Consider the following 13,586-nt stretch of genomic DNA (forward strand, 5'->3'; position numbering starts at 1 on the left):
AACCATAACGCACAACTCGTAATCTAGCCGAGAGTGTTTTCTGTCGTAGAAGAATCGATAACCCCTTTTAGCCACTTCATCCCTCCTAAGGACCTAGTCCCGAGGAACAGAGCTAGTTGGCTGGAAGACACCCACAGAGGGTAAAGTGATGCAAATCTGATGTCCTACCATCAGCTGAGCCGGGCTAAAACCCGTGGCTTGGATGGGGGTCGCCCTATAGGCCAAGAGAGCTAGGTACGGCTCAGATTGCTTCAAAATTAACTTTGTTGTTTGAACTACCCTTTCAGTCATTCCATGCCTGCGGATAATGTGGACTTGACATAGAATGGATAAAATCATATTCACTGCTGAAAGAACTGAACTCCATGGAAGCAAACTGCATTCCGTTATCACTCACTAACTCCATTGGTATGCCCCACTGGGTGAACAAGCTCTTCAGATGAGTGATAATGGCTTGAATGGTGATCTCATTCAAGGGTGCAATCTCCAAATACCTGGAATAGTAGTCAATCACGACTAGGTACTTTTTCCTGTGCAGTTCGCACAAATCAGCAGCTTTTTTCTGCCATGGGCCAGCAGGCAGCAGAGTAGAAATCAAGGGCTCCCTTCTCTTAGTAGGCCGGCATTCCCGGCATATTTTGACACTTGGCTTTCAATGTCAGAACTAATCGCAGGCCACCATACTGCCATAGCTGCCCTTTCTCTGCACTTTGTAATGCCCAAGAGGCCATCATGAATTCTGCTTAACATCTCCTGTCGCATGCTAACAGTAATAACAATGCAGTCCTGGAACAGCACCAACCCATCCAGGTCCATGAGCTGCGACCTCTCTGACTGGTAAGAACTTGAAGATATTCAGGCTGCCCGGCTCTCAGGCCAACCTTCTTGTATGTACTCAATAACTTCTTGAAGGTCTGTATCTAAACTTTCTTATTTGATCTAGCTTCCCTGACAAAATGGATTTGGATGCCAGAACTGAATCCACATACACTTTCACATCTGATTCCTTTGTAGATTCTTCAGCAGCAGACAACAGGAGCCTGGAAAGTGTATCTGCCACTACCAGTTGTTTCCCCGGCACATGCACTGCCTGAACATTGAACCTGAGCAGCTTTATCAGAAGTCTCTGGCATCTTATGGGTGTTTTGTCATTATCCTATGAGTTGATTAGAGGGACTAGTGGTTCATGGTCAGTCTCCAGACTAAATTTCTCTAAACCCACTAAGTAACGCTGGAAGCACTCACAGGCCCAAACTGCAGCCAGGCACTCTTTTTCAATTTGGGAGTATTTCAACTCAGCAGCCGTCAGTGTACAGGAACAAAAGGTGATGGGCTGTAGTTTGTTCTCATTCACCTGCAGGAGGGTGGCCCCTAGCCCATAACTGCTCGCATCAGCACTAACCACAGTCTTTTTAGAAGAGTTGTAGAACCCTAATACTGGGGCAGACCCCAGCAAGGACTTGACCTGTACAAAAGTTTCTTCCTGTGAAGGTCCCCAGACCCAGGCAACATCCTTCTTCAACAACTCTGTGATAGGGTGTAGTACTATAGATAAATCTGGAAGGAACCTGCCTACATAATTCACAAGGCCCAATATTTGTCTCAGTTCATGTACATCATAAGGACATTTCATATGTTTAATAGCAAGGATTTTATAAGGGTCCGGCTTGATGCCATCTCCATTGATGATATGCCCAAAGTAACATAACTTATATTTTCTAAAAAGGAATTTCTCTTTATTTAATTTCAGCCCTGACTCTCTAATGGTCTGCAGCACACAGCTCAATCACTGATCATGTTCTTCCAATGTAGACCCATACACGAAAATGTCATCCATGACGACTGCCGTGCCCTTATGGTCCCTTAGGAGGGAACTCATCTCTCTTTGAAAGATTTCAGGAGCAGAGGATATCCCGAAGGGGAGTCTGCAGAAGCAAAACTGACCTACCGGTGTAATGAAGGTAGTCAGTTTGCGGCACTGTGGATCTAGAGGTATCTGCCAGAAGCGACTGGAAGCATCCAGTGTAGAGAAGAACTTTGACCCAGCCAGTTTTGGAGCTATGTCTTGAAGTGTCGGCAGCACATATATCTCTCTCTTCATCGCCTCATTCAGCCTTTTCAATGCAGATGCGTACTTTCCCATTTTTCTTTGCAACAGGCACAATGGGAGCACACAAGTCAGTTGCTTCAACAACCTCTTCAATAACTCCCATATTCCTCATACGCAGAAGTACCTCCTCCACTTGAGGCATGAGCGGGAACAGCATTCTACAAGGAGTGGTAATGTTGTATGGGACTGCATCACTTTTAAATGATATACGGACTGGGTAGCAATTCAGTAGGCCCAATTTACCAAACATGTCTTCTGAAATCTCATTCACTCTGGCGACAAGGCTCAAACCACAGGCTGCTTTCCTGCTCAAAAGGTTGTTAACACACTGACCTCTAATTACATGTACCCACATGGTGAATTTCCTCTGCTTGAAATCACAGCTGGCAAGAAATTTACCCGCACAATCAATGCAGCCACCAGTACTATGAACTTTTGTTGTAACTTTCACCAGCTGAGGCTGTTGAGGCAGTTTTATGAATGCTGCAAGAGACATAACAGAGATGTCTGCTCCCGTGTTAATCTTGAAGGCAACCTTGGCTCCCAATACAGTAAGGGTAACCCGTCAATCTTTGTCTGAACCAGACCGTTCAACAATAGACCCTACAAAGGACACTTATTGACCCTCCTGGTCACTATCCACCTGCATCTCCTTAATGTATTCAGTTTTACACTCCACTTCAAAATGACCCATTCGGCTACACTTTCTACATCGGGGCATATGACACTCTGATGATGGGTACGGTTACACCGCATGCAGTGAGCCTGCTGCGCCCATCCGCTTCTGGGCCTATCTATTGCCCTTGGTCTTCTGCTCACACTGTGCCTTTCACCTGCAGCTCTCCTGAATTGCTGCACTTCATCCACAATACTCTCAGACCTCATGTCAGCACTTTGCTTTTTCACCAGTTCACTCTGGCGGCCATCTTAATAGCCCCATCTAATGTTAATTCAGCATCCAACTGTAGCTTCAGTGAGACCTTAGCATCTGCAATTCCTATGACTATTCTGTCTCTGATTTGCTCTTCTTTAGCAACACTAAACTCACAGAATTCAGCTGGTTTATACAGGCTGTGCACAAATGACTCCACAGATTCTCCTACAAGCTGAGCACATTTGTGAAAACAAGCCCTCTCATGAAAGGCACAAAGTGAGCTCTGAGTTTGTTCATAACTATTTCAAAGTCAAATTATTCCCCGTCTTCAAAAGTAAAGGCATTGAACACTGGCTCCACATCTTTCCCCATAGAGTATAAAAGAGAATTAATGTGTACTTCCCCACTCTCCTTGTCCAGCTTAGAAGCAATCCTGAAGCATTAAAACCGCTGACGCCATGTGGGCCAAGAGAAATCAAAAGGCTCAGGTGGGGTAAACTTCGATATCATCATTAATCAGGAATCAGAAGGGCAGTCAAGTACTTCTAACACCATGTCATGAGATGTAGGACACAGCATAGAAGGCACAATGCTATTTTATTGCAGAGCATAGAAGTATACAGCTTTGTACAACACATCTAACTTAGTAACTGCGACACAGACAATAATGGCTATTAGCCATGCCCCCATCCGGTGATGTCACCTCCCGCTCTCATCACAAGTACTTCTTGCTTATTGTTATTGGCTTATAGCTAACTGTAGTGTGCAAGCAATATTAAGTATTTCTCGGGTTCTTTGAGTGCAACTGATAATAGTTAAAGTAAACGCATTTGCTTGAGAGAAATCAAACTTACGCGTTGGGTTACGGCGACTTCAGAGCTCTGGCTAACTGTTACGTGAGACAAAAAATTTGCAAAAAAAACCCACATCCAAAATTCATTTAACAGTACAGTTACACTCATATCCACATTGTCTTATATATATTTACAAGATTGCAAAATTTGCGGGTGCGACCGGGCCCTGGAGGTCCGCCACTACCCCAGTGGGTTTGACTGGGCTCTTGACATCTCCCACTGCTGTGGAAGCCCAGGACATGAGGAGAGTATAGGACTCAGGTGGAGATGTTAACTTGTGGCTGTGAACCTCTTGCTATACAGAACAGGGCCAAGCTAAGGCAAGTATAGGGGTGGGCCGGGGCTCACGCACCTAGGCGCAGCAGCATGTAACCAGCAGCAGGCTTAGAGCTAACTAATAAATGCATACTTATTTTACAATTTCAATGCTGGCTATGCTACCCTATGCCCTCTCTCTTAAAGTCTGCACGCGGTACAGTGAGTGCTTTAAGAGATATTAGAGCAGATAGTGTAGATGTGCGAGGAATCTCGTTGAGCGGCACTGCTCTTCTGAGCCAGGATGTGAGTGAATGTATGTTAAGATAAAAAAAATAGGAAAACTCTGCCATATTGTTTATATTTGTTAGTATCGTATAACTGTCTAAAATGATCAAATAGCCATATGGAACATATTCAACTTACAGTCTTAGAACTATTCAAGCATTAGCACCCCCTTAGCATGTAAGCTCATAAGCTTAGCTGTCCTGTAAATCTAAATCTCCGGTGTGGTATCAAATCTCTAGTCATCCTGTGGCTATATAATTTGCCCCCTGTTGCACCAATACAAAACCCTTTATGGAGACATTTACTTACTGCCTACTTGTAAGCAAACATGCCTAAAACTAAAACAGAATAGCGCTAGTTAAAAAAATAACCACTATAAAGCTCCTGTGTTGTTTCACATAAACAAGCATACAAACTACTACTCCTGTGTTAGTGGTAAAATGCTTTTCTTATTAAGGGCTAGATTACAAGTGGAGCGCTAATTTGCCTGTTTGTGGGCAAGCGATAATTAATCAGCCATTACAAGTGGCTGGTTATTGCTACTCACGGTAGCAATTAGCGCTTATACAATTAACCAAAGATCAGTTCTCTGGTTACTTTCATAATTTAATAAAATATCACATAGATTACGAGTTATGCGTGCTATAGGGAAATTTCCCCCTCTATAGCGCAGCCATTAGAATTTTTAAATAGCAGGCTTGTGCGTGCGATATGACTGAGTTGAGCTCCATACCGCACACAATCCAAGCGCTGTTTTGATGTGCTCGTGCACACTTTCCCCATAGACATCAATGGGGAGAGCGGGTCAGAAAAAAACACCTGTGATCGCGAAAAGAAAAGCTCTGTAATGCAGCCCCATTGATGTCTATAGGGGAAAAAAATAATGTTTAAACCTAAAACCCTAACATAAACCTGAGTCTAAACACCCCTAATCTGCCCCCCCACAACATCGGCGGCACCTGCATAATGTTATTAACCCCTAATCTGCCGCCCCCGATATCACTGCCACCTAAATAAAGCTATTAACCCCTAATCTGCCACTCCCAATATCACTGCCACTATACTAAAGTTATTAACCCCTATTCCACTGCACCCCAACATCGCCCACACTATAATAAATCTCTTAACCCCTATTCCACCACATCACCACCACAAAATAAAGTTATTAACCCCTAAACCTCTGGTCTCCCACATCACTACCACTAAATAAACCTATTAACCCCTAAACTGCCAGACCCCCACATCGCAACAACCTAAATTAAACTATATTAACCCCTAAACCTAACCTTAACCCTAACGTAACCCTAACCCTAAACCTAAACCTAACACCCCCTAAATTTTTACATAATTAAAATAGAGCTAAATTAAACTTACAATTATTAAAGGGACACTGAACCCAATTTTTTTCTTTTGTGATTCAGACAGAGTATGCAATTTTTAGCAACTTTCTAATTTACTCCTATTATCACTTTTTCTTTGTTCTCTTGCTATCTTTATTTGAAAAATAAGGCATCTAAGCTTTTCTTGTGGCTCAGACCTCTGGACAGCACTTTTTTATTGGTGAAGGAATTTATCCACCAATCAGCAAGAACAACCCAGGTTGTTCACCAAAAATGGGCCGACATCTAAACTTACATTCTTGCATTTCAAATAAAGATACCAAGAGAATGAAGACAATTTGATAATAGGAGTAAATTAGAAAGTTGCTTAAAATTGCATGCTCTATCTGAATTACAAAATAAAAAATTTGGGTTCAATGTCCCTTTAACTAAATAATTCCTATTTAAAACTAAATACTTACTTGTGAAATAAAACTTAAGCTAGTTACAATATAACTAATAGTTATATTGTAGCTAGCTTAGGTTTTATTTTTATTTCACAGGTAAGTTTGTAATTAATTTAACTAGGTAGACTAAATAGTAAATAGTTATTAATAATTTACTAACTACCTAGTTAAAATAAATACAAACTTACCTGTGAAATAAAACCTAAGCTGCCTTACACTAAAACCTAATATTACAAAAAATAACAAACAAAATTATCTAAAAGAATAAAAAATATTCCTATTCTAATACCCTTTAAAAAAAAAAAAACACCCCAAAATAAAAAAGCCTAATCTAGAATAAACTACCAAGGGCCCTTAAAAGGGCCTTTTATGGGCCCTTAAAAGGGCCTTTTGTAGGGCATTGCCCTAACATTAACAGCTCTTTTGCTACAAAACAAAACAAACACCCCCTAACAGTATACAACCCCCACCCCCCAAACCCACAAAATAAAATTAAAGTAAAACCTAATCTATCCATTGCCCTAAAAAGGGCACTTGTATGGGCATTGCCCTTAAAAGGGCATTTAGTTATTTTTCCTGCCCTTAAAAGGGCATTCAGCTCTTTTATGAAATGACCAAGACCTAATCTAAAAATAAAAATCCACCCAAAAATGAAAAAAAAAAAAATACATCACACGATATAACAAATTATAAAAAATAATAAAAATGATTCCTATTCTAATACCCATTTAAATAAAACCCACCCCAAAATAAATAGCTCTTAAAAGGGCCTTTTGTAGGGCATTGCCCTAAGTTAAACAGCTCTTTTACCTGAAATTTTTTTTTACAAAGACCCACTAACATTACAAACCCCCACCCCCCAAACCCACAAAATAAAAAAAAACTATCTAAAAAACCTAAGCTACCCATTGCCCTGAAAAGGGCATTTGTATGGGCATTGCCCTTAAAAGGGCATTTAGCTCTTTTGCATTGCTCTTAAAAGGGTATTTAGCTCTTTTACGAAAAGCGCAAACCCTAAACTAAAAACAAAACCCAGCCAAAAAAGTTTAAAAAATCCTAACACTAACCCCCAAAGATCCACTTACAGTTGTTGAAGTCCCGCTTGAACAATCTTCATTCCGGCATCTCCATCTTCATCCAGGTGGCATCTTCATCCAGGCAGCTCCATCTTCATCCATTGCGGGACCGGCATCTTCTTCATCCCTGCAGAGGCGGATCGGTCGATGTGCAGAAGGCGGAGGTCCAGGTGAAGGTCCAGGCAGAGGTCCAAGGCAAAGGTCCAGGCGGAGGCCATCGATCCGACGTGGAGGTCCTCTTCATGCGATCGCATGTAATTGCATGTAGAGGACCTCCACGTCAGATTGATGGACCTCCGCCTGGACCTCTGCCTTGGACCTCCGCCTTTGACCTTCGCCTCCACTCACCACTGCTCCACCTCCGCAGGGATGAAGAAGATGCCGGTCCCGCAATGGATGAAGATGGAGCCACCTGGATGAAGATGGAGCCGCTGGGATGAAGATCGATGAAGCGTAACTTCAACAACTGTAAGTGGATCTTTGGGGGTTAGTGTTATGATTGCTTAAACTTTTTTGGGTGTTCTTTTTTTTTAGTTTAGGTTTTGGCCTTTTCATAAAAGATCTTTATTCCAATCTTTGTGAGCTTTAGCATATCTTAGCCTTTTCACCCTGTTCCCCTTCCGAAAAAGTGATTTCTTTGCTGCCTTTTTGGACTGTAGAAGGGTCAACTTGGCATCCTGATTAAGTTGCCAGATGCTGAGCGAGGTCCTTGCTAGACGTCTTCCAGTCTCCCATAGAAGAAACTCTAAGAAACATCTTTATTGACCTTTCAGTCCTTTTTTTGTCCTTGACTTCTAGTGATTCTTTAAATTTCTTTATAACAGCTTGAATACCATATCTATTTATTTTGGGTGGGCTTTTTTATTTTTATAGGAATATTAGATTAGGTGTAATTCTTTTTTGTTTTTGATAATTTCGTTTGTTTCTTTATTTTTTGTAATTAGATACTTTGTAATTTTTAGAGTAGTGTTAGGATTTTTTTTTTTTTTTTTTTTGAAACAGCTTTATTAAGAAATTAGTAGAGTTTGTACAGACAGTGCATGGTACATTTCGTTAGAGGAAAAAATCACATTGATGGTATCAAGTACAGGGTACACAAACTGTTGACAAAGAATAATGCTGTCAGTTAGAATTTAAAGCTTTAAACAAACAAACAAACATACAGTAAAATGAAAAATATACTAGTGTGAGAAACAACAATGTCTGAGTGAATAATTTCGTCATGAAACTGTGTGAGAAACTTCTTACAATGGGACCTGGGATCTGGAGTTCACATAGTCCTCCCATATCACCTTCATTTGGGCATATGAATCTATGTTCTTGTTAGTCAAGTAGGAGTACTCCTCTAGCTCAAGAATTTGATTAAAAATGTGTAGCCATTGTGCTATATCTGGTACTATTCTGCTTTTCCAATTTTTTACCATTAATTTTTTGAGACTGTTGCTACCAATAAATAGTAAATTCCTTCTATCCTTTGAAATCTTGCATGGGATGATATTAAAGAGCCACAGTAGGGGGTCCACAGGCAGAGAAATACCCAACATAACCGACATCTCACGTGCTACTTCCCTCCACCTTCCCACTATTAGAGGACATGTCCACCATATGTGGGACATAGTACCTAAATGTACTCCGCATCTCCAACATCTATCGCTACGAGTGGGGAATAGTTTATGGAGTCTGGCAGGGGTAAGGTACCATCTTTGAATTATTTTTAAATTCATCTCAATCAATCTGCTGGATGCAGAAATTCTAGTCACTGTTGAGAATATTAGTGTTCTGTCTGTGTCGGTCAAGTCGATCCCCAGTTCTTTCTCCCAACTATCAATATAATATGGGCTATTTGTTGTGGACTGTAGAAGGGCATAAGTTAGTGAGAGAGCTCTTCTAATGGGAGCCTTAGAGTTGCATAAGGCCTCAAACGGGGTTAGTGTGCGTAAAAAGTTAGTCCTCTCTTTATGTTTATAAATATAAGAGTGGCACTGTCTCAAGACAAACCAATTACTGAATGCCATGAGGCCTGATTCTATCAGTTCAGGGCTAGTATAAAGATGCTGTTCGTTCCCTAAATGCACCATCATGATTACTCTATTATTTACTGTGGCAGGAGCTTGTCTGAGGAGGCCCGTCCCCGGGGGAAAGTCTATGTTATCAGTAAGCGGAGTCAAGGGTGAGAACCTGGATGAGATGTGCGGATATTCAGTCAGGATCCTATCCCACGCTTTCATCGTTTCTAGAATGAGTGGATTTTGTGTGATCTTATCTGGAAAGGTCGCCAGTCTCTGCCCGCATAGTGCCCCTAGGTGTCTCTGTTCTGTGATATCATGTTCCAACCTCACCCATGCCTTGTGTTCACAGTTTGTATACCAGTCTATCACCCTTTGCAGGAAGACAGCCTGTCTATATTTCGTCAAGTTAGGAACTCCCAAGCCTCCATCCTTAACGTGCATGCACATAATTTTTTTATTTATTCTAGCTTTTCTTCTATCCCAAATATAATCGAATATTACTTTCTGGAGGGTGTCTAAGAAATTAGAAGGGATAGTAATTGGTACTGTCTGGAGTATATATAGTATCCGTGGCAGAACATTCATCTTTGTGGCCTGGATTCTACCTAACCACGTTATGTGTTGGGAACGCCATGAAGACATGTCTGCAATGAGGGTTCTTTGTAAAGTTTTGTAGTTAAGTGCAAACATCTCCTTTTCGGAGGGGGCTAGCATTATCCCTAGATATTTTAGGTTATTTCTCTGGATTCGGAACGGGCATAACTCCCTAATCCGTTCCAGTGTATGTCCTTCACATTGAATGGGTAGCATTTCAGATTTGTTTTTATTAATCAAAAAATTGGATGCCAAATGGAAGCTATCCAACTCTTCCAACAAATGGGAGATAGTCTCGGCTGGGGAGGTTAGGAAGAACAGCACATCGTCCGCGAACAGTAAGGTCTTACGTTCTCTATCTGCTATTGTGATGCCAAGGATGTCCCTATTTAGCCTTATCTTTGCTGCCAATGCTTCTACTACGCACGCGAACAGCAGGGGCGACAATGGGCATCCCTGCCGCGTTCCATTGGAGATGTCTAGTTTCCCTGAGAATATACCATTCACCCTAACTTTAGCTGTTGGAGAGGTATACAGGGCCATTATTTTTTAAATAAAACTATCACATATACCAAATTTCTGGAGTATCCTCCTAAGAAAAAGCCAACTAACGCGGTCGAAAGCTTTCTCCGCGTCAGTGGAGACCACCACTGTTGGTATTTTGTTACTTTGTACATAGTTGACAAGATGAATTGCCCTTACTGTGTTATCTTTCGCCTCTCGGGCCTGTATAAAACCCACCTGATCGTTACTTATGATGGACGGTAGGACTAATCCTAATCTGTTAGCCAATATCTTTGAATATATTTTCAGGTCAGTGTTTAACAACGAAATTGGGCGGAAGTTCTCAGGTCTATCTGGTGGTTTGCCCTGTTTCGGGAGCATTGTAATATATGCTTCTAAATTAAGCTGCGGAAATGGGACCTCCTCTGTTATATCATTGAACAAGGACACCATGTGTGGGATCAGAATATCTCTAAATTTTTTAAAATAGTTGTTAGTGAATCCATCGGGACCTGGGGCTTTATTTGATGGGAGTTGGGATATAACTTCCTTTATCTCTTCAAGGGTTATAGGAGCTTTAAGAGTGTTATTCTGGTCTTGCGTTAGCTGAGGTAAAGGAATACTTCCTAGATAGTTCTGGATATACCTGTCATGGCCAGAGCTATCAGTATGTAAGCTTTCCAAGTTGTATAAACGTTCGTAATATGTCCTAAAGGCTTCTGCTATTTTGTCTGAGGTATATACTTCCTTATTGTGGTTATTTTTAAGTGTCAGGATATAACTCCTATTTATTTTTCTTTTTAATTTCCTGGCTAGAATTGGGCCACATTTGTTATCCCCTTCATAGTATTTTTGTCGCAATCTAAATGTCTGTCTCTTGTATTACTTTCCCATGAGTGAGTTAACTGCCTCCCTACATTCAGTTATTTTCTGCTGAAGAGCTAAATCTGTAGAGTCTGACTCTCTTTGTTTTTCTAGTGTCTCTAGTTGCTGTAATAACTCGTTGAGGGCCCTATTTGTCTGTTTGGTTTGGTGGGATTGAATACTAATTATCTCCCCCCTTATTACAGTCTTGTGTGCCTCCCATACCATTCTGATGTCTGTCTTGGGGGTCGCGGTCGTGTTAATAGTAAAATATTCCGTTATTGATTTTTCTAAGCGTTGGATAATGGTTGGGTCCCCCAGTATGCCTTCCTCCAATCTCCATGAGTGTTGTCTGCAGGGGATATGTGGCCAGTTAAAATTGCAGCTAACTATAGAATGGTCAGACCATGAATTTGGTAGTATTCTTAATCGTGTGACTCTAGCTAGGTTAGTGACATCTGCCATTATGTAGTCAATGCGTGAGTGTCTTTGATGTGGATTGGAGAAAAAAGTATATTCTTTCCTATCGGGATAAAGTACCCTCCAGGCATCATGTAGGGCAAGGTCTTTCAGTTGTACTTTAACAGAGTTAATCACCCGGTGAGGAGTAGAAGAGGTATGGTTAGAGTTATCCAGTATGGGGTTCATTGTAATATTAAAATCCCCCCCCCATGACCACCGCCCCCTTAGCTAGTTGCAATAACAGATTAGATAATTGTTTAAAAAAGTTATCTTGTTTTAAATTTGGGGCATAAACATTCACCAAGGTGACTACTGAGTTATAAAGTTTCCCTATTAAGATGAGATATCGCCCCTGTTTATCTGCGATTTTCCTAGTTAGTGTGAATGGGATACCCCTCTTTATTAGGATGGCGACCCCATTTGTTTTAGCAGTGTTCGATGCGTAGTATGAGTCTCCAAATTTATATGTAAAGGTCCTGGGTTCCCTACCTCTAATGAAATGTGTCTCTTGTAAAAAGACCACCTCTCCTTTTTTCTGTTTGAGGTCTTTCAGTGCTATATTCCTTTTGTAATGGCTGTTAAGTCCCTTTGTGTTAGTTGTAAGGAAGTGGAGATTGCTCTTTGTGTATAACATTTTAACTAGTTTCCCTTCCTCCACCCATTCTCAAGGTTTGAAAAGTGACTATGCTATGTGGGGGCTTCTTAAGTGATGGTATGACATTCCCAGAAAGAGGTACAAGAGTGCAGCATTGTACATATTCCCAGTTCCAATCAACTATCATCTTATCACTTATGCAGCTATATTTGTATTGCAGTTGATTCACTCCATGGCATTTGATTATAAGATTAAAACTAAAATTTAAGCATAAAGATAAATAACAATGAACAATAAACAAAATCTTTGTCCCTTTGAGAGAACCGTCTCTCAGGGCCATAATATGGATGGGGAGTGTGTCCAGGACCACTCCTTAAACATGTAAATTTCTGAATTTCTTTCAACCTAAGGGTATGTGAAAAAAAGGCAGAAAAATGTAAACATAAACATTAACGTTAATTTTAAACTTTAGACATTAAACATTAAACATGGTCACAAGACTATTGTCCATAGTGGGAGGTTCATTGGGTGAGCTGTCTGTGCTCGCTAGGTAAGCACAGCAGTGTAAGTGTTCTTCCAACGGGCACCTGGAAGGTGAATGTCAATTTGGAGCTACAAATAAAGCCATGGCCCGGGGAAGTCAATGTCTATTATAATGAACGTTCCATAACATCTGGGAATGTTCATAATCGTTTAGTAGAGGAAAAAAGGAAGAGTAAATTAGATTGATCTCACCCATTACATGGTCAGTTCACCAGAGCTGAGAATTTAAGAGTCCACTTCCGCTTCAGGACTTGATGGTTGATCCAGTTCTTTTGCCTTCTTTCTCTTTGGTGGTACTTTGGTCCACCTCTGAATTGAGTCCTGATTAGGCTGTGTGCGTTGTCTGGTTTCTTCCTTCCCTACATCTGAGGGATGCGGCCGTCGAAAAGAGAGTTTCAAAGCTTCTGCTAGGGAAGTTAGATCCTCTTCTGTTTTATAGATAATTGTACGCCCCTCATGAGTCACTATTAAACTGAATGGATAGCCCCAGCGGTATCGTATTCGTTGCTCCTGCAACACTTTAGTAATAAACCTTACTTCTCTTCTTCTTTGTATAGTAGCTGGGCTGAGGTCCATGAATATTTGTAGCTTATGGTCCACATATTGGATAGTAGGGGAGGAACGGGCAGCCTGCCAAATCTTTTCTTTTTCTACCTAGCGTAGGAATCTTAGGATTATGTCTCGTGGCGGGGCGTTTGGAGGCAGGGGCGGTCTGAGGGCCCAATGCGCTCTGTCCAGCTCTATGTCAGGAATTGATTTATCATCCAAGAGA

The sequence above is a fragment of the Bombina bombina genome, chromosome 5, assembly GCF_027579735.1.
Source record: "Bombina bombina isolate aBomBom1 chromosome 5, aBomBom1.pri, whole genome shotgun sequence".
Lineage (NCBI taxonomy): Eukaryota > Metazoa > Chordata > Amphibia > Anura > Bombinatoridae > Bombina > Bombina bombina.